Here is a 24,240-nt window from a genome sequence, read left to right as displayed (position 1 = left end):
TGTTACTTTATAGCCTTATTCCAAAATGTATTAAATAAAACGTTATCCTCAGCAATCTACACACAATACCCCATAATACCAAAGAAAACACGTTTTTAGAAATGTTTATAAAAAAAACACATTTAAACAGAAATATTTAGCAGACGCTCTTATCCAGAGCGACTTACAAATTGGTGCATTCACCTTATGACATCCAGTGGAACAGTCACTTTACAATAGTGCATCTAAATCTTAAAGGGGGGTGAGAAGGATTACTTTATCCTATCCTAGGTATTCCTTAAAGAGGTGGGGTTTCAGGTGTCTCCGGAAGGTGGTGATTGACTCCGCTGTCCTAGCGTCGTGAGGGAGTTCGTTCCACCATTGGGGAGCCAGAGCAGCGAACAGGAGAGAAGCTTTACTCCTGCTCTGTTGGAAGAGTTTCTCTCAACATGGCCACTTAAAAAGACACCAACATACATAAATGTGAGAATCCTCATCAGTTCTCTGACTAGTGTAGATTAAAATAATTCCATCACTTAATTATCAAGAAGTTGTAACACACTGTATTTTAGTCCTATTGTTTCTCACTTTGAGAGAACTGTGCAGAGGAAAGGGAGCGTTATAGAATGTTAGCCTCTCTTTACTTTACTGATCAGTGTGCACCTGGTCAGTTTTGGTGTGTTTTGATAGCTTCTACTGTAAAGATATTTAGATCACCTTAGATTTGCCTTTAGGGTTGAATATCCTCTGTGAGGCTGGTTGACTGGGTGGTACTGCTTCCCTGTGCAGTTTTCTGTGAGAATGAGATGGCACAACATGTATCAGATAGATGGTGTGATGATCAGTTTTCACCATTAGTTTGGGTGGAGACTTTTTGTTTATTAAATTGTATTTTAAAACTAGATTTGTTTTTTTAATCATTAATGATTAATATGTTTGGATAACAATTGAAACCTGCTTAATTTATCTGCCAATAAAAAAATCAGTTTGTACATTAAATTATACTGGTCAAACTCTTCTCTTCTGCACAATGAATTACCAAAAAACTATGTTTCAAGTGACATTTACTGTTTTTCTGAAGCTGAACAAGACAGGAAGTTGAAAGGAGCATCACAAAGCTAAATCGGACCTATTGTCTAACATGTTTTGTCAATCATAAGCAGCTGTGAGACCTGCTAGAGTACTGTAACTTTATTGACCTACTGAATCATTGTAGTTTTGGGGGTAAATATAATGCTTTAGTTTAATTCATGGAATTCAAATTAACAACAGGACAATGCTGTGTAAGTGCTATTTGACCAAGAAGGACAGTGATGGAGTGCTGCATCAGATGACCTGGCCTCCACAATCACCGAAAATAAAGATCATCTACAAAAGTAGTAAGTCCATCAATCCAATAGATGTCGCTATTTGGAACACTGTGGTAGTGGGGGGAACAGGAAGTTCCGGTAGGCGCACACCATTCTTTACAATAAAGAAAACGCCTGAACTGTGCTGTCCATTTCTCTTTATTAATACAGGTATGTAATAGCACGTTTAAACGGTCTAATATCGAAATAACATATGTTAGATAACACACCCGTCAAGGTATTATTACGTTTGGGAAAGGTTTTGTGCCAAACTGAGTGTGTGAAGAACGTGCAAAACAATATTTTACAAGCGCACGATGCGGAGTCCACCACACGTTCATATGTGAGGCTTTCCAGGTTCGTATATAGCTCAGTTGGTTTCGCCTGGGGATGTTCAGAACAAAAACGTTTTGGAAAGTTGCAGATAGAAATGCTCTGAATAGAACTGACATGATTCCTTAGAATCGGAGGAATGTTTGTTCTACATAATACTTTTCTATCGGAATGTGGCCAACGTCTCCATCCATCTGCTGGAAACAGCCCTGGTACCCGCTTGTCCCTAGGTATGTGAAGATAGCTACAATAACGATTAGACACAATAGTGGAATTTGCGGTTCTCCCTCAAAATAAAAGTCCCTCATTGAAAGTCACGCAAACTGATACAAAATAGTGTTATCATGCCATGTCTGGACTAGATAACGCTAAACATGGTTCGATTGTTGTTACTCAATTTAAAATGAATTACAATAATGAATTAGTCTCATAGGGCGGCGCACAATTGGCCCAGCGTCCTCCAGGTTTGGCCGGTATAGGCCATAATTGTAAATTAGAATTTGTTCTTAACTGACTTGCCTATTTAAAAAATGTATTAAAAAGTTAAAAAATAACTAGAAAAAAACTGTTGAAATCACACTGGCGGTTTTAGAACGCAACATTGCATTGGGGGCATTCATATATGCTCATATATGCACCCATGAAATGGGTGACACCCACAGAAAACAATTACCAAGAGTTAACACAAATATTAGCTTCTTAGCTCTTATTGCAGGACTTTGACACATTTCCTAGGTGGCAAAGGTCCAGATGGATATTGGGGGAGAGAGAGGGAGGGGGATATATAAACACACAAAACAGGTTTAGAATTTAATTGCAGGAAATGAGCTTTAAAACAGCTAAATGTTTTCTCTGCCAATTAGAGGGTTGTTTAGATTTTGGTATTGCAAGTTAGGGATTTGTTACTATGACAATAAATGACAATATCCATCGAAGCCCAACGGCAAAAATGAGGGGGTCCGCAGATCCGGACCGAGGTCCACCTGTTGAGTATGGAGGGTCTTTTGTTTGTGTTGGACATTCATATTGCACTCTACAGTCTTACCTATGGATTGTTCAGCCTACTCAGTGACACCCACAGAACACAACTATGTAGAGTTTACAAAAATATTAGCATCTCAGCTCTATTGCAGGACTCTGAAACCTCGCTAGGCCTTCCACATGGATGGACATTCATAAAGTTATAGGCCGACACTGTAGGATACACCCCAGTAAACACAGACCGACATTAAACAGGACCAAATCTGAACCAATCACATCATTAGGCAGGTTTTCATTGACACGGGCGCATTCAACAAAGCAATGTGGTAAAAACATTATTTGCGACATGGTGCTTGCCTACGGAGCTGTGAGGGGAACGGCACCTCAGTACCTCCAGGCTCTGATCAGGCCCTACACCCAAACAAGGGCACTGCGTTCATCCACCTCTGGCCTGCTCGCCTCCCTACCACTGAGGAAGTACAGTTCCCGCTCAGCCCAGTCAAAACTGTTCGCTGCTCTGGCCCCCCAATGGTGGAACAAACTTCCTCACGACGCCAGGACAGCGGAGTCAATCACCACCTTCCGGAGACACCTGAAACCCCACCTCTTTAAGGAATACCTAGGATAGGATAAGTAATCCTTCTCACCCCCCCCCCCTTTTAAGATTTGATGCACTATTGTAAAGTGACTGTTCCACTGGATGTCATAAGGTGAATGCACCAATTTGTAAGTCACTCTGGTTAAGAGCGTCTGCTAAATGACGTAAATGTAAATGTAATGGAAACGGCAGATAAGGGAGAAATGTTTTAATGCTCGACAACATTTTTATCTGTTTGACGGGTGGATGTTTCTTTTGTCAACGTTTCTTTATTCTGACAAATGAGGATGAAAACATTATTTATCAAATATAATATATTAACAATAACATAATAATAATAACAATAATAAAATGTATCAAATAAATGATGATTTTGCCAAATAATTTTGTCCAACTGTTTTATCAGCACAAGATAGTTAAATGAAAACAACCTAGTGGGCAATTGTCTGATCCATTTTCTATTCAAACTTTTTCTACATGTCAACAAGAACAAAATCCCTGGATAATTTCTTGGAAACAGCTACTGTTTCATAATATTGGAAAGCACAGTACAGCAGAGTACAGGAAAGAAAAGTAACAGTTAGTTCAGTAGAGTACAACAGTACAGAGTATAGTACAGTATAAAGTATTGTACTTTACTCTAATGTTCTCCATTGGGGCTGGACGATATGGACCAAAAAAATCATACAGCTTTATCTTGAATTTTCAAACTTCTGGGCGATTCACCATAAATATCTCAGTTTAGATTCTAGGTGATTCACCATAAATATCTCAGTTTAGATTCTAGGTGATTCACCATAAATATCTCAGTTTAGATTCTAGGTGATTCACCATAAATATCTCCGTTTAGCCACTTTAAACAATGCTACCTTATATAATGTTACTTACCCTACATTATTCATCTCATATGCATACGTATATACTGTACTCTACATCATCGACTGCATCCTTATGAAATACATGTATCACTAGCCACTTTAACTATGCCACTTTGTTTACTTTGTCTACATACTCATCTCATATGTATATACTGTACTCGATACCATCTACTGTATGCTGCTCTGTACCATCACTCATTCATATATCCTTATGTACATATTCTTTATCCCCTTACACTGTGTATAAAACAGTAGTTTTGGAATTGTTAGTTAGATTACTTGTTGGTTATCACTGCATTGTCGGAACTAGAAGCACAAGCATTTCGCTACACTCGCATTAACATCTGCTAACCATGTGTATGTGACAAATAACGTTTGATTTGATTTGATTACACCCGAATGGGGGGGCACTCGTGCTGTTATAACTGTTCAGTATGTCTGGATAAAAATGGTCCAATGCAACCCTTACACTTGACACCCTGTGAGGATTGCCACCACACATGTCGTTCGACCTACTGTTATGAAAAACACAAAATTGAAACATGGCACCCCAAGGCCTGTAAATCTGTAAGCAGTTGTGACATTAACAAGAAATGCCCAAAATGCCATTGTAATTACAACCTTAATATAGATAGCCCTAAACCGCATGTGTGTGGAATCATACATTGCTCAATCTGTAAAGGGCATTTGAAAAGCAGAGACACTGAAGTGGTTCAAGAAGTGCAACACAAGTGTTATATTCAGCCCGTGGCTGAAGTTGAACATTCAGAGAAATAAAGTGTTATATGATTTTGAGACAAATCAGCAATCAGGGGTTCATTTGCCTATTTTTGTATCTACCATGACTTTCAAGGGTGAAAAGTGGTCGGCCGAGGGACCCAATTGTGCACTGTTCTTTCTAAAACACTTTAGAAAACCCCAATACAGAAACTTCACGTTTATAGCACACAATGCTCGAGCCTATGACCTTCTTCTGAACCGCTTGATACAGCAAGGCGTTGCACCCAGTGTCATAGCTCAAGGTAGTAAAATCTTGTGTTTTGTAGACCCCGCCTTCAACCAGAGATAGACCAAGGTAAAAATAGCCGCACCATCAGTTTGAACGCCAATCCTAGAGACAAACTGCAAATTAGCATTCTAGCTCAGCAGATGTACCCGGGAAGGAAATCCTACTTTATGGAGAGCTATGAGGACGCTACCAAAGCGCCATTTTCTTATTTAATCGTGGATATAAGCAAATATTCCAGAACACCTGAGGCTACGAACCAGCCTGCTCCTCATGGGAGTGGCCGGCTGCGTACATTCCTAAAAAGTAACAGCTATGTCTATGCGTTTAAAAAGAAACCTGCCCCTCTTGCGAAGCCTAGTTGGGGCAACAGCTAAAGAACGGACGGCCATCTTGGGTCATCTCACTTTGGCATCGCCTGCAATATTAGTACCATCTCTTTTGGTCACATTTAGACGCAAATGCACCAAGGTGTTGTTGAAGTCCAGATAGTTGTCACCGTGGCCTGGTATGAACAATTCTATGGGACCGTTGTCTGTAATGGCACATAACTGGACCTCTCTATTTGAATGTTGGGTTAAGGGGGACGTGAAAAGATTGAGCTCTGTCTTTACAGCTTCAGAGGACATAAAAGAGCCATGTTGCACTCATCTTTTAGAAAATACTTCAGAGTATTTTTGTCGTTTTTGGTCCAGACCTCCTCACTGTACCACGTCTTTGACTTACTGAGTTTCTTTTAACTGTTAACCTCCACTTTTTAGAAGCAAGCCTGCGCCTTATTTATTCATATTTATTTTTTACCTTTATTTAACTAGGCAAGTCAGTTAAGAACAAATTCTTATTTTCAATGACAGCCTAGGAACAGTGGGTTAACTGCCTGTTCAGGGGCAGAACGACAGATTTGTACCTTGCAGCTCGGGGTTTGAACTTGCAACATTCCGGTTACTAGTCCAACGCTCTAACCACTAGGCTACCCTGCCACCTATACCCGGAGGACTCTTTTTTGGTCTTCGAGACAACATCATAAGCCCCGAGCTTTCTTGATGCTCTGCATCTGGTGACGCCCTTCTGGTCATAGCATTGGCTACAACCTCACTTACTGTATTTTTAGCCACTGATTTTAAATGTGGGTTGGCTATGCTGAAGCCTCTCTTCATAAATGGTAAAACCATCCTAAAGAGGTTACAAAATATACCTCCTATCCCCGAACCGTACATGGTTGGGGATCCATAATAGCCGGGTAGTCCATTACCCACTTGATCAACATAGTATGAGACATAGCGGTTAGGGTCGAGATGTTAATGATCCATAACCCTATTTAAAATTATTTGTATTATGTTAATAAAAATATATAATACTAATATTATATTTGTAGAGAGGTTTTGGTGGGTCTAAAGTGGAGTTTTACAATCGTTTTACCATAAGTAAATTCAATGTTTTCGTTCTGATCCGTTTTAAGCTCAACCAGAATGTTTTCAATATATTTCTTGCTTACAGGTACGTAGTGTGGCTTGTCGTAGGTGGCAGTGACTATGTCCCCATCCTTTCCGTCTATATGAACTGTTCTCAGGAGGGGCACACAGCTGTCTCCCACCCTTTGATAGGATATGATGTCGGTATACACAAATATGTTGTAAAATCCTGAATGTATATCCACAGGGAATGGGAATAATTTATCTTTCACGTCCATTTATTGGGACCCATCCCCAACATGTAGGCTAACTTACCGCTGGTCTTTATACCCCCGTCAGCATCCCCTGAGATTTGTACACGTTTATGTATAGGGTTGTAGATCAGGAATATTTCCATATTGTTCGGGGTTAGGAGTTCATTCAACTCTGAGACGATCCTGTCCACGGTTCTATAGAATCCTTTTTTAAGCTTCATAAGTTTTGCAGGTTCCGATATCCCTTTGCAATAAAATCCCGGTCCTTATCTTTGATATTATACCAACTATGGGGGTATGTAATCTCGCTGAGACCTACTTCCCAGGCCTCTGATAACTCTATAGGCTTTGGAAAATTGGTTGTATAATTCTAACTCTGATTATTACGACGCATTACTGGGGAGAGTCAGGTAGAAGCCGGTGTGTTCCATGATGCACTCCTGTGTACATGCGAATGATGGGGTATTTATTATGCATGAGGGTTTAAGTTAACCCCCGATGCCTCCACCACATCCTGCTCTAATACCCAACTGTTGAACTTTTGGGGCCAGTTTTTCCAGCGGACCAGCACCCATTCTTTTTTGGACCCTTTTCTCTCTTTTGATCTAGAATCTCCTCCACGTGAAAGACTTTGTCTTTACCCAACTGTACCTTCTGTAATTCCTGCTCATAAAAAGATCCCTCTATAAGCTCCCAGTCATAATATTTTAACTTGTAGACCTGGGGTATGCGTGGTAGACACTGTGGGAGCAAGATGTACATATAGGGAGAAACATAATACTGTACCACAAGAGAAAGATACACTTAGAGTGCATTTGCCATTCTGGACTCATATGTTGTATGTGTATAAAAACAGAGCCAGTGCTCTGGAAAAGGGTGTGTTCCGCGGACCATCTAGGCTTCTGATATGTTTGTATTAAAAGCCTATATTGAATTCACAAGTTCTTGTAAGTGTTATATTTTGTAATGATCCTCCAAGACAACACTCGGTAGCGGTGAACAACTCATCGCTGCTCATATTTTTAGTCTAAACACCCCTCAACTTGGATATACGCACCAAGTCCCCAACTATGAATTTAAAAATATTTTTTTCTTACGGCGAAGGGGGAACAAACCATACAGATTTTTAAAGACTTGAAAAGAGTTTTCAGAAGAGACCTCTGAGGGCTTCATACATATACTCTTATGGCAGCTGTTGTTGTATCCCTTCACTAAACCTTGAACTATATCGATGTATCTATGCGTGTGGTGAGCTGTAAAATATCTCCACATCCGCTCCTTCAGAGTTCTGTTAAAGCGTTCAACAACTGAAGCTTTCAAATCCGAGCAGCAAAATGTATTATATTGTGCTTCTTCATGAGTTTCTGAAAAGTATTATTAAAAAATTATTTTCCGCCATCAGTCTGCACTTTCTTGGGGGCTCCTTCTTCCTTCAAGATAGGGTCAAAGGCCCGGGTCACCTCTGCCCCGCTCTTATTTAAGCCCCTTACAAATGCTATTTTAGAGAAAATATCTGTAACCGTTAGCATGTAGCGATTTCCATCATTTTTATCTGCAAGGACCTGCATGTCACATAGATCCGCCTTTCTTACAGGTTGATGGAGAGTATATGCATCCTGCTCTGATAACCACTCATTCACTTTAGAATGGCTTAACCGGCTACCTGTTTCTTCGGCTATAGCTCTCTGTAAATGTTCCTTACCCCCATAAGACCCGGGGTTAGAGGGATTATAATAAATGTTTTTCAACATCTGCTCCGCCATCCTTCTTGCCTCTCTGAGGTACAATAACGTTAATGAGCCACTTTCAAATAACGACAACATTTCATTTTCATTATAGAATGTTTATTTTATTCATGCATCAAGTATTACGTATACAGACAATTCAGGATTCTTTGCAGGATACGTGTCCCAGTTTTCTCAACGATCACAGCATGCAACACCCTGTATATTTGGTTTTCATTTACAGACTTGTGTCTCTGAACTTTGAAAACACACATGTCCGATATATAAGCATATAAACAACAAATATGATACACGTTACAATTAAATGGTGTTTCAAACAAATAAAGTAAAATCTTAGACAAAGTTGTTTCTAGTTCTTCAGAATCATCCACAACATGATTCATGATTTGTTCCATTTTCAGCACACGCTCTACATTAACCCAGGCATTGTGTTGTGTAGAATGAGACATCATTCACTTTATTTTCAATAATCTGATGCATAACATTTGTAAGTTCTCTCAAAAGAAGACATTTATTTATTATCTCTAACATCGTATACACATAGTTGCCCATTGCATTACATCTAAATAACAAAATGTCACTCGGTCTCTTGGGGTTTATTGAGCCAGAAAGTCATCACATCAGCCACCACAGCTTCCCGGTATTTATTGTCATCCAACAGGGTGTGTCGGATTTCTTTGAGTTTATCGTGGATGTAGATTGCCTCCTTCAGTTCATGTAGGAATGCCGTGGTTACCAAGTAAACTCTGGGGAAAGACGGCACAAGACCCATAGATTCCAGGGCTCTGACCAGCGATGGTATAAACCTGCAGGACCACAGTCTTTTCACCAGCTCCTCAAATTGGTTGAAGAAGTAGTATCTTGGCGGGTCATATACGGCGCTTGCTGGGGTGATTGATCTCACAACCGATGCATTTCTCTCTGATATATTCTCCAATCACCACGTCTAGAAGTGTGGCTACAGATGCCTTGATGGTGTCCACAAAAATAGTACTGACTACCCCATCAAACACGTCCTCAGGCTGTGTACATGTAGGGGGTGTCGTGGGTCTCGCCAGGCATAAAGTCCTTAGGGTCTGGCCCCCATGTCGTATCGGAGTCCTGGTATGTTGTATGAATATCCATGGTGTATGATGAAATGAAGAACTGGAGGCTTTAAGGGCACTCCTTTTATTGTTGAACCAGTCCTTTGGGTATCAGGGCGTGGTTAACGCAACCACGTACTTAGTTTTCTTCGGAGGCTGTCCCTTCTGAGGATGTACCTTCTTGGGGCTCCTTTGAATCATAATCCTCAGGATTCGTATATATTATGCACTTCTTTACATGAACTATGCTCTGCCGCTGTTGGCTCTGTACAAAGAGAGCATCCAACAGCTGGAACATTTTCAATTCCATTAGATCCCAAATTTGAAAAGGAATAAGCATGCGCAACCTAAAATCGCCACCATCACAAATGTTTTGGTTGCGGGTTTCCTCGTTGCCGAAATAGAACTCCACGTAGCCACATGGAAGTCCATTCTTTCTTTGTATTTTTACCCTGTGAATTATTCTTCCTGAGGAGTCAGGGGCACCTTGAACAAGCTATACCCCTTGGTGATAAGGCTCAGTTCGGGACACACAACCTTGCGAAAAACCGTCCAGTCTTCAAGCCCGTAGTCCACTCCTAAAGTCTGGTCTGTATATTCTTCTCCTTAGGCTACCGTATAGAGGTTCACTCTACAGGCCAGGTAATCAAACCGATACCCCGATTGATGTCCATTAGACATCAGCACTTGATCTTTCAGCGTAGTTGCGGGCGGTATTTGGGTTCTATACACACTTAGAAACCGCTTTTTTTGGCACATCGTATATTGTGGCTTGATACTTGGCCCTTTCTCGATGTTTCAACCGAGGTCCTGCTTCCATTGTTACAGTCATCACAGCTTTGCCACTGATCACAAAATCCATGTTGATTTAAAAAATCTTGTTTAGTGTTCTGGGGACGCATGTCTTGTTCTGGGCTTTATTTATAAGGCGTCTGCCAACCCCAATACCCCAGGACATTCGTGTTTCATAGACAACAACCCTAAGGTCAATAAAACAGGAGGTGGGGGGGTCAAACTCTTTGAAATGGTCATCCCCCCAGTTCAAAGAGGTCACTAGACATCAATCATCATGACAACTTCAAAGGAATTATATACATATTGTCGCACTCACTCCAAGGCGTGAGAACAGGAACAGGATAAACATATATGGGCATAACCACGTGATCACTTCCCGCCAGGATGTCCTTACCGGATGCCCAAATATGGGCATGCACACGTCATCCGGACATAGGGTCATAAATCAAACGTTTGACGTGTGCCGTCTACTTTATTCTCTCTCACACCAAAACTGACAAGATGCACACTGATCAGTAAAGAGAGACTACCATTCTATAATGCTCCCTTTCCTCTGCATTGTTCTCTCACAGTGATAAACTATAGGATTACAATAGTGTTCTACACTTTCTTCATTTGAATTTGATCAAATTCAACGTTGCCAATTATTTAATGACATGAGAATTAAATGGAGTGTCTAATCTTAGCTGGTCTGAGAGAACTGATGAAGCCTGTCCTTTATGTATACATTTGTGTCTTTTTAAATGACCCAATCTGTAGAACCTCTTCCCACAGTCAGTGCAGTGATAAGGCTTCTCTCAAGTGTGTATCCGTTGGTGTGTTTTTACATTGCCCAATTGGGAAAAACTCTTGCCACATTGAGAGCGGAAATAAGGCTTCTCTCCTTTGTCTTTTCTCTAATGACCTTGAAACTCAGCTGGTGTTTTAACATTTTCTACAGTCAGATCAGTGGTAAGGCTCCTCTCGTGTTTCCTTTGGTGTCTTTTTAAATGGCACATTCAAGAGAAACACTTTCCACAGTCGGAGCAGGAGTAAGGCTTCTCTCCAGTGTGTACATGTTCAGGTCATTTTAAGGTGTCCGGAGGAGAGAAACTTGCCCCACAGTCAGAAAAGGAGTAAGGCTTCTCTTACTCCTGAGAGAAACTCTTTTCAAAGTCAGAGCAGGAGTAAGGCTTCTCTCCTTTGTGTATACGTTCATGTTGTTTTAAGTTGCCCAGGTGAGAGAAATTCTTTCCACAGTCAGAGCAGGAGTAAGGCTTCTCTCCTGTGTGTATACTTTCATGTTGTTTTAAGTTACCCAGTTGACGGAAACTCTTTCCACAGTCAGAGCAGGAGTAAGGCTTCTCTCCTGTGTGTATACGTTCATGTTGTTTTAAGATACCCAGTTGACGGAAACTCTTTCCACAGTCAGAGCAGAAGTACGGCTTCTCTCCTGTGTGTATACAATCATGTTGTTTTAAGGTGTCCGGACGAGAGAAACTCGCCCCACAGTCATAGCAGGAGTAAGGCTTCTCTCCCGTGTGTATACGTTCATGGTGTTTTAAGGTACCCAGTTGAGAGAAACTCTTTCCACATTCAGAGCAGGAGTAAGGCTTCTCTCCTGTGTGTATACGTTCATGTCGTTTTAAGGTACCCAGTTGAGAGAAACTCTTTCCACATTCAGAGCAGGAGTAAGGCTTCTTTCTTGTGTGTATACGTTCATGTCGTTTTAAGGTGTACCGATTAGAGAAACTCGTCCCACATTCAGAGCAGGAGTAAGGCTTCTCTCCTGTGTGTGTTCCATGATGAACTTTTAGCGCAGTTGACGTTTTGAAGCATTTTCCACATTCAGAACATGAGTAAGGCTTCTCTCCTGTGTGTGTTCTCTGATGAACTTTTAGTTTAGTTGATGTTTTCAAGCATTTTCCACATTCAGAACATGAGTAAGGCTTCTCTCCTGTGTGTGTTCTCTGATGAACTTTTAGTTTTAGTGATGTTGATGTTTTCAAGCATTTTCCACATTCAGAGCAGGAGTAAAGCTTTTCTCCTGTGTGTATTTTTAGGTGTATTTTTAGCTTTGATAGAAATGGGAAAATCTCCTCACAATGTGTGCAGTGGTGAGACATCTTTGCTCTGTGATCTTCCTGCTGATGCTCTCTGGATGTAGAGAATGTCTCAACATGGTCTCCTGTGTGAACAATATCAGAACAACAAGTCAATTGGTGTGATATACATGTCAATCAAATGTATTTTATGAAGCTCTTTTTACAGAAGTTGTAACAAAGTTCTTTACAGAAACCAACCCGAAATCCCCAAAGAGCAAGCAATGCAGAAGCACAATGGCCACGAAAAACTCCCTAGAAAGCAGGAACCTTGGAGGAAACAGAGAGGAACCAGGCTCAAAGGGGTGGCCGGTCCTCTTCTGTCTGTACCAGGTGACATATGTATTTATATCAGTAGCCTGTACAATACAGGAGAATAAAACTATTCTAAAAGTGGGTAAGAGATGAAAGCTAAAAAAAGGGGCTTGTCATCCTCTACTCACTATAACAAGGGTTAGTAACGACACAGACTCATTTCATATCAACATCCATTCACTAGAACTTTAAAACACTGGCAGTTGGTCTATTTCACTTCTTTAGTCTACTCTCTGATCACTCCAGATAGCTCAGTTAATAAAACAAATGCTGGAAATACTGGTGTCAAACCATGCACATCTCAGTAGCATGAAATAACATCTACCTTCTCATTGAAACAGTTCATCATGAAACAGCTCTACTGCAACTTTTCATACACAGTGGGAAGTTGGAATGAACAACAAACTTAGTTAGATAGAACCTGCTCTTACCATGATTAACAGATTTCCCAATCTTCTCCTCCTCTTCTTCATCTTTAATGTTGACATTCAGCTCCAGTGTTTGACTGCAGTCTTCCAGCTTCACTGATGCCATTTCTGGATCATGCAGTGCAAACTGGGCTCCACTGTCACAATCAGGACCCAGTGACTGTGGGTTTGGACTCAGTGTGGAAGGAGAGAGGCAGGCTGGGTTTGTCATTACTGTTGATGTTACTGGCCTCAGACTTAATTCTAGTCCTGTAGTAACAATGAGAAACAGAAACAAATGTTATTGTCTTGACAGTTCTGGCACTTTCTTTATTCTCTAAAAATATATTATATTTTCAATTATCTTATTCAGTGCTTGACTTGGACTGAAATGGGTGCTGGTGCTGTTTATATTTAGGCACAGGAGCTCCACAATACTGTTGAGCTAATATTCTATAAGAGGAACTGCCACGACTTCCGCCGAAGTCGATCCCTCTCCTTGTTCGGGCGACGCTCGGCCGTCGACGTCACCGGTCTTCTAGTCATCGCCGATCCATTACATGTTCAGTATTTAACCCTCTGTTTCCCACATGTATGTGTGCGTGTTAGTTCTATGTTGATGGCTGTATCTGATGGCTGGTATTTTGTTGCCGGGCTAAGTATCGCCCTCGTTTCCTGATTCTCAGGGAAGGCCCTGGAGTGGGCCAACGCCTTATGTGGGGGAAGAAGCCACGCTTTCACCCGTTGGGCAGTCCACCAGATCTGGGATTGTCACGTCCATCCCCCAGCACCACCGCCCATCTGGGAGGTGCACATAGGGGACCGGAGGAGCGCATTCCATGCACCATCTGTGGGAATGACACTGCCCTGATCGATCACTCAGATCGATGTCTACCGCGGACATCCTCGGGGTCCATCTCTCCAGCACCACCGCCCATGGAGCTGGGAGGTGCGGTGCAGTCTGCGCGAGGACGTCCGTCGGGAGTTGGACTGCAGGGACACCACTCCGTCGGGACATTCAACCAGGTGGTGGGGTTTCCACCTACTACAGTGGAAAGCCAGACCAGGTCTCATGTGTCCATCTGAATATACCGATTTGACTCAGTTACCACCCCATCGGGGGAGATAAATCTCCTGGTAGACGCCACTTCCCAGGAGTCACGTGTATCCCCTGCCAAGAGGAGACAGCGGCTATGGAAACATATGTTTCTCTCTGGGGCAGAGATTTATCCACTTCACCTGCCTCCTCGAGTTTATTTTCGTGAAGAAGGGATAGAGGTGTATTGACTGAGGCATTAACCAAATCACTGTGAGGTATTTACCCGCTGCCTCTCATAGCCAGTGCGATCGAGTCAATGCACAGGGAACACTTCTTCACAAAATTGGATCTCAGGAGCGCTTACAACCTGGTGCGTATCCGGGAGGGAGAAGAGTGGAAGACGGCGTTTAGTACCACATCAGGCCATTATGAGTACCTTGTCATGCCATACGGGTTGATGAATGCTCCATCAGTCTTCCAATCCTTTGTAGACAAGATTTTCAGGAACCTGCACGGGCAGGGTGTAGTGGTGTATATCGATGACATTCTGATTTACTTCTCTACACGCGCCAAGTATGTGTCCTTGTACGACTGTTGGAGCATGACCTGTACGTCAAGGCTGAGAAATGCCTGTTCTTCCAGCAGGCCGTCTCCTTCGTATCGCATTTCCACATCAGGGGTGGAGATGGAGAGTGACCGCATTTCAGCTGTGCGTAATTGGCCGACTCCCACCACGGTAAAGAAAGTGCAGCGGTTTCTAGGGTTTGCCAACTACTACCGGAGGTTTATCCGGGGCTTTGGTGAGGTAGCAGCTGCCATTACCTCACTGCTGAAGGGGGGACCACTGCGTTTGCAGTGGTCGGCTGAGGCGGACAGGGCTTTTGGTCACGGCTGTTTACCTCGGCTCCCGTGCTGGCGCACCCGGATCCCTATTTGGCGTTCATAGTGGAGGTGGACGCAGGTCCGAGACTGGGTTAGGACCCGTGCTCTCTCAGCGCTCAGGTATGCCACCAAAGCGCCGCCCCTGTGCCTTCTTTTCGAAGAAGCTCAGCCCGGTGGAGCGAAACTATGACGTGGGGGACCGGGAGCTGTTGGCTGTTGTCAAGACCTTGAAGGCGTGGAGACATTGGCTTGAGAGAGCTAAACACCCTTTTCTCATCTGGACTGACCACCGCAATCTGGAGTACATCCGGGCGGCGAGGAGACTGAACCCTCGCCAGGCAAGGTGGGCCATGTTCTTTACCCGTTTTGTTTTCACCCTGTCCTACAGACTAGGTTCCTAGAACGCTAAGGCAGATGCACTGTCCCGGATGTATGACACAGAGGAGCGGTCCATGGATAACACTCCCATACTCCCGGCCTCTTGCCTGGTGGCACCGGTAGTGTGGGAGCTGGACGCGGACATCGAGCGGGTGTTACGTGCAGAACCCACTCCCGAGTGTCCAGCTGGGCGTCTGTACGTTCCGTCTGCTGTCCGCGACCGTTTGATCTATTGGGCCCACACGTCACCCTCCTCTGGTCATCCGGGTATCAGCCGGACAGTGCGTTGTCTCAGTGAGAAGTACTGGTGATCCACCTTGGCTAAGGACATGAGGGTTTATGCTTCCTCCTACCCGGTGTGCGCCCAGTGCAAGACTCCTAGGCACCTGCCCAGAGGGAAGATACAACCCTTACCCTGTCGGTGGACTTCCGAACAGATCTTCCTCCCTCCCTCCCTTCCTTCCCCTACACCACGATCCTGGCCGTTGTGGATTGGTTTTCTAAGTCCTGCCGTCTCCTCCCTTTGCCCGGTCTCCCTTCGGCCCTAGAGACTGCGGAGGCCCTGTTCACACACGTCTTCCGGCACCACGGGGTGCCTGAGGACATAGTATCTGATCGAGGTCCCCAGTTCACATCAAGGGTCTGGAGGGCGTTCATCGAACGTCTGGGGGTCTCAGTCAGCCTTACCTCAGGTTTTCACCCCAAGAGTAACGGTCAGGTGGAGAGAGTGAACCAGGATGTGGGTAGGTTTCTGCGGTCCTATTGCCAGGACCGGCCGGGGAATGGGCGGCGTTCATACCTTGGCCAGAGATTGCCCAAAAATCGCTCCGCCACTCATCCACTAACCTCTCCCCCTTCCAGTGCGTACTGGGGTACCAGCCGGTTCTGGCACCTAGGCATCAGTGCCAGATCGAGGCTCCTGCGGTGGACGACTGGTTTAGGCGCTCGGAGGAGACATGGGACACCGCTCATGTGCACCTTCAGTGGGCCGGGAGGCGTCAGAGGACTGGCACAGACCGCCACGGCACACCAGGGCTCTCGACCCTCCACCTGCCCCTCCACCTGCCCTGCCGGAAGCTGGGCCTGCGGTTTGTGGGGCCATTCAAAGTCCTGAGGAGACTGAACAAGGTTTGTTACAGGTTACAGCTTCCCCCCGATTACCATATTAACCCCTCGTTCCATGTGTCTCTCCTCAGGCCGGTGGTGCTGGTCCACTCCAGGAGTCTGAGGTGCGGGAGGTTCCTCCGCCCCCTTTGGACATCGAGGGGGACCCGGCGTATGCAGTTCGAGCCATACTGGACCCGAGGCGTCTAGCGAGGGGCCTTCAGTACCTCGTGGAGTGGGAGGGGTACGGTCCGGAGGAGAGATCCTGGGTGCCGGTGGAGGACGTATTGGACCTGTCGATGCTGCAGGAGTTCCACAGTCTCCATCCGGGTCGTCCCCGAGGCCGGTGTCAGCGCGTGGCTCAAGGGGGGGGGGGTACTGTCATGACTTCCACCGAAGTCAGTCCTTGTTCAGGCGGCGCTCGGCGGTCAACGTCACCGGTATTCTAGCCATTGCCGATCCACTTTTCATTTTCCATTTGTTTTGTCTTTGTTTTTTTCACACCTGGTTTCGATTCCCCCATTACAGATTCAGTATTTAACCCTCTGTTTCACACATACATACGTATCTGATGGCTGGTATTTTGTTGCCGGGCTTTGTATGAACGCCAGTTTATTCGTGGTACCGGTATATTTCACGGACCGTTGTATTGTTTCTATAACCATGTTTTTTTGTGTATTAAATACCTTGTCCACGCATCTCAACTCTCCTGCATCTGACTCCTTTTCACCAGTTACCCAAAGCCTTGACAGGAACATGAGCGCAAACAGTAGACATTTGAGGTGCCGGTTCTCTGCTCCAGTGAGCTCCTGTCCAAGTCAAGCACTGATCTCATTTCAATGGATCAGGTAGCTAAGCATTGACAACAAAACATTCATATCACACAAAGTACACACTTTAAAATTAGTCTACACAAAGTAAGTGCACTTAAACTAAAGTAGATTTCCACAATTCACATAAATGGCAAAAAAACATTTAGTACAAGTTTAGTTTTAACCTGGTCTTCACTGTATTTTAATCAAAAACAATTGTATTTTCTGTTCACACCATAGTAACATTTATAGATAAAGATAGAAACAACTGAAGGTGTCTCAATATTAGTACACATGTAGAAAACTGATGATCATTACATTAAGCTTCAAAACTGGAGTGTGACCATGAAATGGTCTCTCTGCACCAGCACTGAAGTCTGTTGGAGCAGACAGAGTGGACAGCTCCATTTTACCAGCTCGTGAATTTGACACAAAATGAATAACATGCTAAACAAACTCAGAAAGCTCAAATACTTGTATTCTTTATTAAAACTACATTGAGGAAATTATGTACATTTATTCAGACAAACCAAAAGCTTCTAGCTATGTGACTTGTAAAATAGTTGATCACAATCACTCGGTTCCACACAAAAATAAAACATCAAACCTTTACCAAACGTGATAATACCTTAACGGGATTACAACCCTAAAAAGTTAACGGGATCGATATGACAACAGCGGAATGGATCCCAGCCTGCGACCCAAAACAATGACGTCGTAAAAGAGGCAAACGAAGTGGTATTCTGGTCAGGCTCCGGAGACGGGTACATCGCACACCACTCCCTAGTACCTTGACAACAAGGTTGATGAAATCCGAGCAAGGGTAGCATTCCAGAGAGACATCAGAGACTGTAACGTTTTTTGCTACGCGGAAACATGGCTCACTCCAGAGACGCTAACGGAATCGGTGCAGCCAGCTGGTTTCTTCACGCATCGCGCCAACAGAAACAAACATCTTTCTGGTAAGAAGAGGGGTGGGGGCGTATGCCTTATGATTAACGAGACGTGGTGTGATCACAACAACATACAGGAACTCAAGTCCTTCTGTTCACCTGACTAATCGCTGCAGCTGTTCATAGTCCATCGGTAAATAGCCCACCCAATTGACCTACCTCATCCCCATATTGTTTTTATTTATTTACTTTTTTGCACACCAGTATCTCTACCTGCACATGAACATCTGATAATTTTTCACTCCAGTGTTAATCTGCAAAATTGTAATTATTCGCCTACCTCCTCATGCCTTTTGCACACAATGTATATAGACTATTTTTTTCTACTGTGTTACTGACTTTTCTACTGTGTTATTAACTCTGTTGCTGTCTGTTCACACTGCTATGCTTTATCTTGGCCAGGTCACCGTTGTAAATGAGAACTTGTTCTCAACTAGCCTACCTGGTTAAATAAAGGTGAAATAAAAAAATAAAATGAGAATTCCTCACAATCAAATGTCGACCGCATTATCTACCAAGGGAATTCGATTATAATCACAGCCGTATATATTCCCCCCCAAGCAGACACATCGATGGCTCTGAACAAACTTTATTTGACTCTTTGCAAACTTGAAACCACATATCCTGAGGCTGCATTCATTGTAGCTGGGGATTTTAACAAGGCTAATCTGAAAACAAGACTCCCTAAATTGTATCAGCATATCGATTGCGCAACCAGGGCTGGTAAAAACCTGGGATCATTGCTATTCTAACTTCCGCGACGCATATAAGGCCCTCCCCTGCCCTCCTTTCGGGAAAAACTGACCACGACTCCATTTTGTTGCTCCCTGCCTACAGACAGAAACTAAAACAAGAAGCTCCCGCGCTCAGGTCTGTTCAACGCTGGTCCGACCAATCTGATTCCACGCTTCAAGACTGCTTCGATCACGTGGACTGGGATATGTTCCGCATTGCTTCCTACAACAACATTGACGAATACGCTGATTCGGTGAGCGAGTATATTAGAAAGTGCATTGACGATCCCATAGCAACGGTTAAAACATTCCCAAACCAGAAACCGTGGATTGATGTCAGCATCCGCGTGAAACTGAAAGCACAAACCACTGCTTTTAACCAGGGCAAGGTGACCGGAAACATGACCGAATACAAACAGTGTAGCTATTCCCTCCGCAAGGCAATCAAACAAGCTAAGCGTCAGTATAGAGACAAAGTAGAGTCACAATTCAACGGCTCAGACACAAGAGGTATGTGGCAGGGTCTACAGTCAATCACGGATTACAAAAAGAAAACCAGCCCTGTCACGGACCAGGATGTCTTGCTCCCCGACAGACTAAATAACTTTTTTGCCCGCTTTGAGGGCAATACAGTGCCACTGACACGGCCCGCAACCAAAACCTGCTGACACTCCTTCACTGCAGCCGATGTGAGTAAAACATTTAAACGTGTTAACCCTCGCAAGGCTGCAGGCCCAGACGGCATCCCCAGCCGCGTCCTCAGAGCATGCGCAGACCAGCTGGCTGGTGTGTTTACGGACATATTCAATCCATCCTTAACCCAGTCTGCTGTTGCCACATGCTTCAAGAGGGTCACCATTGTCCCGGTTCCCAAGAAATCTAAGGTAACTGAGCTAAACGACTATCGCCCCGTAGCACTCACTTCCGTCATCATGAAGTGCTTTGAGAGACTAGTCAAGGACCATATCACCTCCACCCTACCTGACACCCTAGAGCCACTCCAATTTGCTTACCGCCCAAATAGGTCCAAATAGGCCCTAACCCATCTGGACAAGAGGAATACCTATGTGAGAATGCTGTTCATCGACTTCAGCTCAGCATTTAACACCATAGTACCCTCCAAACTCGCCATCAAGCTCGAGACCCTGGGTCTCGACCCCGCCCTGTGCAACTGGGTACTGGACTTCCTGATGGGCCGCCCCCAGGCGGTGAGGGTAGGTAACAACATCTCCACCCCGCTGATCCTCAACACTGGGGCCCCTCAAGTGTGCGTTCTGAGCCCTCTCCTGTACTCCCTGTTCACCCACGACTGCGTGGCCATGCACGCCTCCAACTCAATCATCAAGTTTGCGGACGACACTACAGTGGTAGGCTTGATTACCAACAACAACAAGACGGCCTACAGGGAGGAGGTGAGGGCCCTCGGAGTGTGGTGTCAGGAAAATAACCTCACACTCAACATCAACAAAACAAAGGAGATGATTGTGGACTTCAGGAAACAGCAGAGGGAGCACCCCCCTATCCACATCGATGGGACAGTAGTGGAGAGGGTAGTAAGTTTTAAGTTCCTCAGCGTACACATCACGGACAAACTGAATTGGTCCACCCACACAGACAGCGTCGTGAAGAAAAGCAAAAGCACCAAAAGCACTCACAAACTTCGACAGATGCACAATCGAGAGCATCCTGTCGGGCTGTATCACCGCCTGGTACGGCAACTGCTCAGCCCACAACCATAAGGCTCTCCAGAGGGTAGTGAGGTCTGCACAACACATCACCGGGGGCACCTACACCACCCGATGTCACAGGAAGGCCATAAAGATCATCAAGGACAACAACCACCCGAGCCACTGCCTGTTCACCCCGCTATCATCCAGAAGGCGAGGTCAGTTCAGGTGCATCAAAGCAGGGACTGAGAGACTGAAAAACAGCTTCTATTTCAAGGCCATCAGACTGTTAAACAACCACCACTAACATTGAGTGGCTGCTGCCAACACACTGACTCAACTCCAGCCACTTTAATAATGGGAATTGATGGAAATGTATGTCAAATATATCACTAGCCACTTTAAACAATGCTACTTAATATAATGTTTACATACCCTACATTACTCATCTCATATGTATATGTACAGTGGGGCAAAAAAGTATTTAGTCAGCCACCAATTGTGCAAGTTCTCCCACTTAAAAAGATGAGGCCTGTAATTTTCATCGGTACACTTCAACTATGACAGACAAAATGAGAAGAAAAAAAATTCCAGAAAATCACATTGTAGGATTTTTAATGACTTTATTTGCAAATTATTTTGAAATTTGACCCTAATAACCCAGACCTGTGTGTTCAAGGCACCTTGTATCATTGCCTGGAGGAATGTGCTGAGATATAAATGTTTTGGAGCTCAGTACTGCGGGTGAAAAGGGGGGTGAAAAGAGAAAATACAATTGTATTTATGTAATTGTTCTACATGGAACTATTAAATATATGTGTTAAAAAAATGAATGATGAGGGCACTGTTTTCTTGGGGACCTTCAACGCTTCAAGGGACTGGAAGCACTGCATCTCATGAAAACATTTATAAAAACCTATTTTTTCTTTGTCTTTTCTTTGTGAATATTGACTATAGTCGAAGCGTTATCTACATCATCTACAACTGCATATCGTACTTTTTATTCATTTTTGTTTGGTTGTTATGTTCGTCAATCTTCATGTTGGGGAAAAACAGAACTATATATACTGGAACTATATATATATATATAATATATAAATAAAAATAATGATTGATGGAAGCCATTGTGTTCTTGGGGACCTTCAACGCTTCCAGGGTCTCCAGAGTGGTGCAGCGGTCTAAAGGCACTGCATCTCAGTGCAAGATGCATCCCTAAAGACCCTAGTTCGATTCCAGGCTATATCACAACTGGACATGATTGGGAGTCCCATAGGGCTTCTGGCAATTGGCCCAGCGTAGTCTGGGTTAGGGTGGGGTAGGCCATCATTGTAAAAAAAAAAATTATAATAATCTTAACCGACATGCCTAGTTAAATAAAAGGCAAAAATTTTTTTTTTAAAGAAACACTGCAGAAATAATCTGGTTCCCTCCCCCAGATCTGTGCCTCAACATAATCCTTTCATGGAGTTCTATGAAACCGGTGTTTGCTTGGTTATTATGGGATATTGTGTGTAGATTGATGAGGATTTTTTTTTATTTAATCCATATTAAAATAAGGCTGTAACAAAAACAAAATGTGAGAAAAGTCAAGGGGTCTAAATTCTTTCTGAATGGGAGAGGGGATACCTAGTCAGTTGTACAACTGAATGCATTCAACTGAAGTGTGTCTTCCACATTTAACCCAACCTCTGAATCAGAGAGGTGCGGGGAGCTGCCATAATGGACATCCGTGTCTCTAGCGCCCGGGGTTCAGTGTGTTAACTGCCGTGTTCAGGGGCAGAATGACATATTTTTTACCTTATCAGCTCAAGGATTCGATCCAGCAACCTTTCGGTTACTGGCCCAACGTTCTAACCACTAGGCTACCAGTACGTATTCATTTTAGTAGGCTGTGCAATACAAAAGGAGAATAAAAAACTATATAAGTATCTCATATGTTTTGAAAAGTATGACCTATATCATCCTTCAATCACTATCACAAGGGTTAGAAACTACAGACTTCATAGAACTTTAAAACTGGCGTTTGTCTACTTCACTTCTTTAGTCTCCTCTCTGATCACTCCAGACAGCTCAGTAAATAAAACAAATGCCTACAATACTGATGTCAAACCAGGCAAGTGTCAGTAGCATGAAATAACATCTACCTTCTCATTGAAATAGAGTTCATCATGAAACAGTTCTACTGCAACTTTTCATACACAGTGGGAAGTTGGAATGAACAACAAACTTAGTGAGATAGAACCTGCTCTTACCATGAGAAACAGATTCCCCAACCTTCTCCTCCTCTTCTTCATCTTTAATGTTGACATTCAGCTCCAGTGTTTGACTGCAGTCTTCCAGCTTCACTGATGCCATCTCTGGATCCTGCAGTGCAAACTGGGCTCCACTGTCACAATCAGGACCCAGTGACTGTAGGTTTGGAGTCAGTGTGGAAGGAGAGAGGCAGGCTGGGTTTGTCGTCACTGTTGATGTTACCGGCGTCATACCTGAGTCGGCAAGTAGTAGAAGAGAAACAGACACAAAATATATTTTCTTGACAGTTCTGGCACCTTCTTTATTAAATATGTTACATTTGTTCTTGTTCAATTATCTAATTCAGTGCTCGACTTGGACTGAAATAGTTGCCGATACTCATTTTGGGTGCCGGTACTGTTTATATTTAGGTGCAGGAGCTTCATAATACATTTGAGATAAAACTTAACCTGTAGTAGATAAATGCATAAATTACTCAAAACCCGTTTAGTACAAGGTTACGGTTTGTTTTAGGCAGCACTATGTGCTATTTCCTTAATAACCTTGTATTCACGGTTTTACTTCAAAAACACAACACAGTAATACAGTAGTGCAACCGTGAAATTGTCTGCAGATGAAGTTAGTTTGACGCAGAACGAGTGGCGCCGCCATTTTACCAGCTTTTGAATATTTCCTTTCATGGGGCTCTACGGACAATTCCTTCGACCTCATGACTTGGTTTTTGCTCTGACATGCACTGTCAAATGTGGGACCTTATATAGCCAGGTGTGTGCCTTTCCAAATCATGTCCAACCAATTGAATTTACCACAGGTTGACAACAAGCAAGTTGTAGAAACATCTCAAGGATGATCAATGGAAACAAGATGCACCCGAGCTCAATGTCGAGTCTCATAGCCAAGGGTCTGAATACTTATGTAAATAAGGTATCTGTTTTTAATGTTTTATAAATGTGAAAACATTTCTAAAAACCTGTGTTTGCTTTGTCATTATGGGGTATTGTGTGTAGATTGATGAGGAACGTTTCTTATTTAACCCATTTTAAAATAAGGCTGTAACGTAACAAAATGTGGAAAAAGTCAAGGTGTCTGAATACTTTCTGAATGTACTGTATAGTCTGGTACTGTATGTATTCATATCAGTAGGCTGGTACTGTATGTATTCATATCAGTAGGCTGGTACTGTATGTATTCATATCAGTA

The 24,240-nt window shown here is 43.5% G+C and overlaps 1 protein-coding gene and 2 long non-coding RNA genes across 3 annotated transcripts in view; 1 reads left to right on the top strand and 2 right to left on the bottom strand.

Moving 5' to 3' along the window:
- LOC118382387 (zinc finger protein 660-like) overlaps window positions 1-24,240 on the bottom strand; it is a 47,227-nt gene that overhangs the window by 18,131 nt on the left and 4,856 nt on the right. The window lies entirely within an intron of this gene.
- Window positions 703-17,325, top strand: LOC127926819 (uncharacterized). The gene is made up of 2 exons (XR_008125175.1): window positions 703-1,499; window positions 16,714-17,325. It is a non-coding gene; the product is annotated as an uncharacterized LOC127926819 (long non-coding RNA).
- Window positions 12,589-23,147, bottom strand: LOC127926818 (uncharacterized). Its single transcript, XR_008125174.1, has 3 exons — window positions 23,062-23,147; window positions 13,243-13,267; window positions 12,589-12,820 (listed from the first exon to the last, which is right to left on the bottom strand). It is a non-coding gene; the product is annotated as an uncharacterized LOC127926818 (long non-coding RNA).

This window comes from Oncorhynchus keta, unplaced genomic scaffold (assembly GCF_023373465.1).
Source record: "Oncorhynchus keta strain PuntledgeMale-10-30-2019 unplaced genomic scaffold, Oket_V2 Un_contig_8393_pilon_pilon, whole genome shotgun sequence".
In the NCBI taxonomy this organism is placed as follows: domain Eukaryota; kingdom Metazoa; phylum Chordata; class Actinopteri; order Salmoniformes; family Salmonidae; genus Oncorhynchus; species Oncorhynchus keta.
This window is presented reverse-complemented; position numbering and strand designations above follow the sequence as displayed.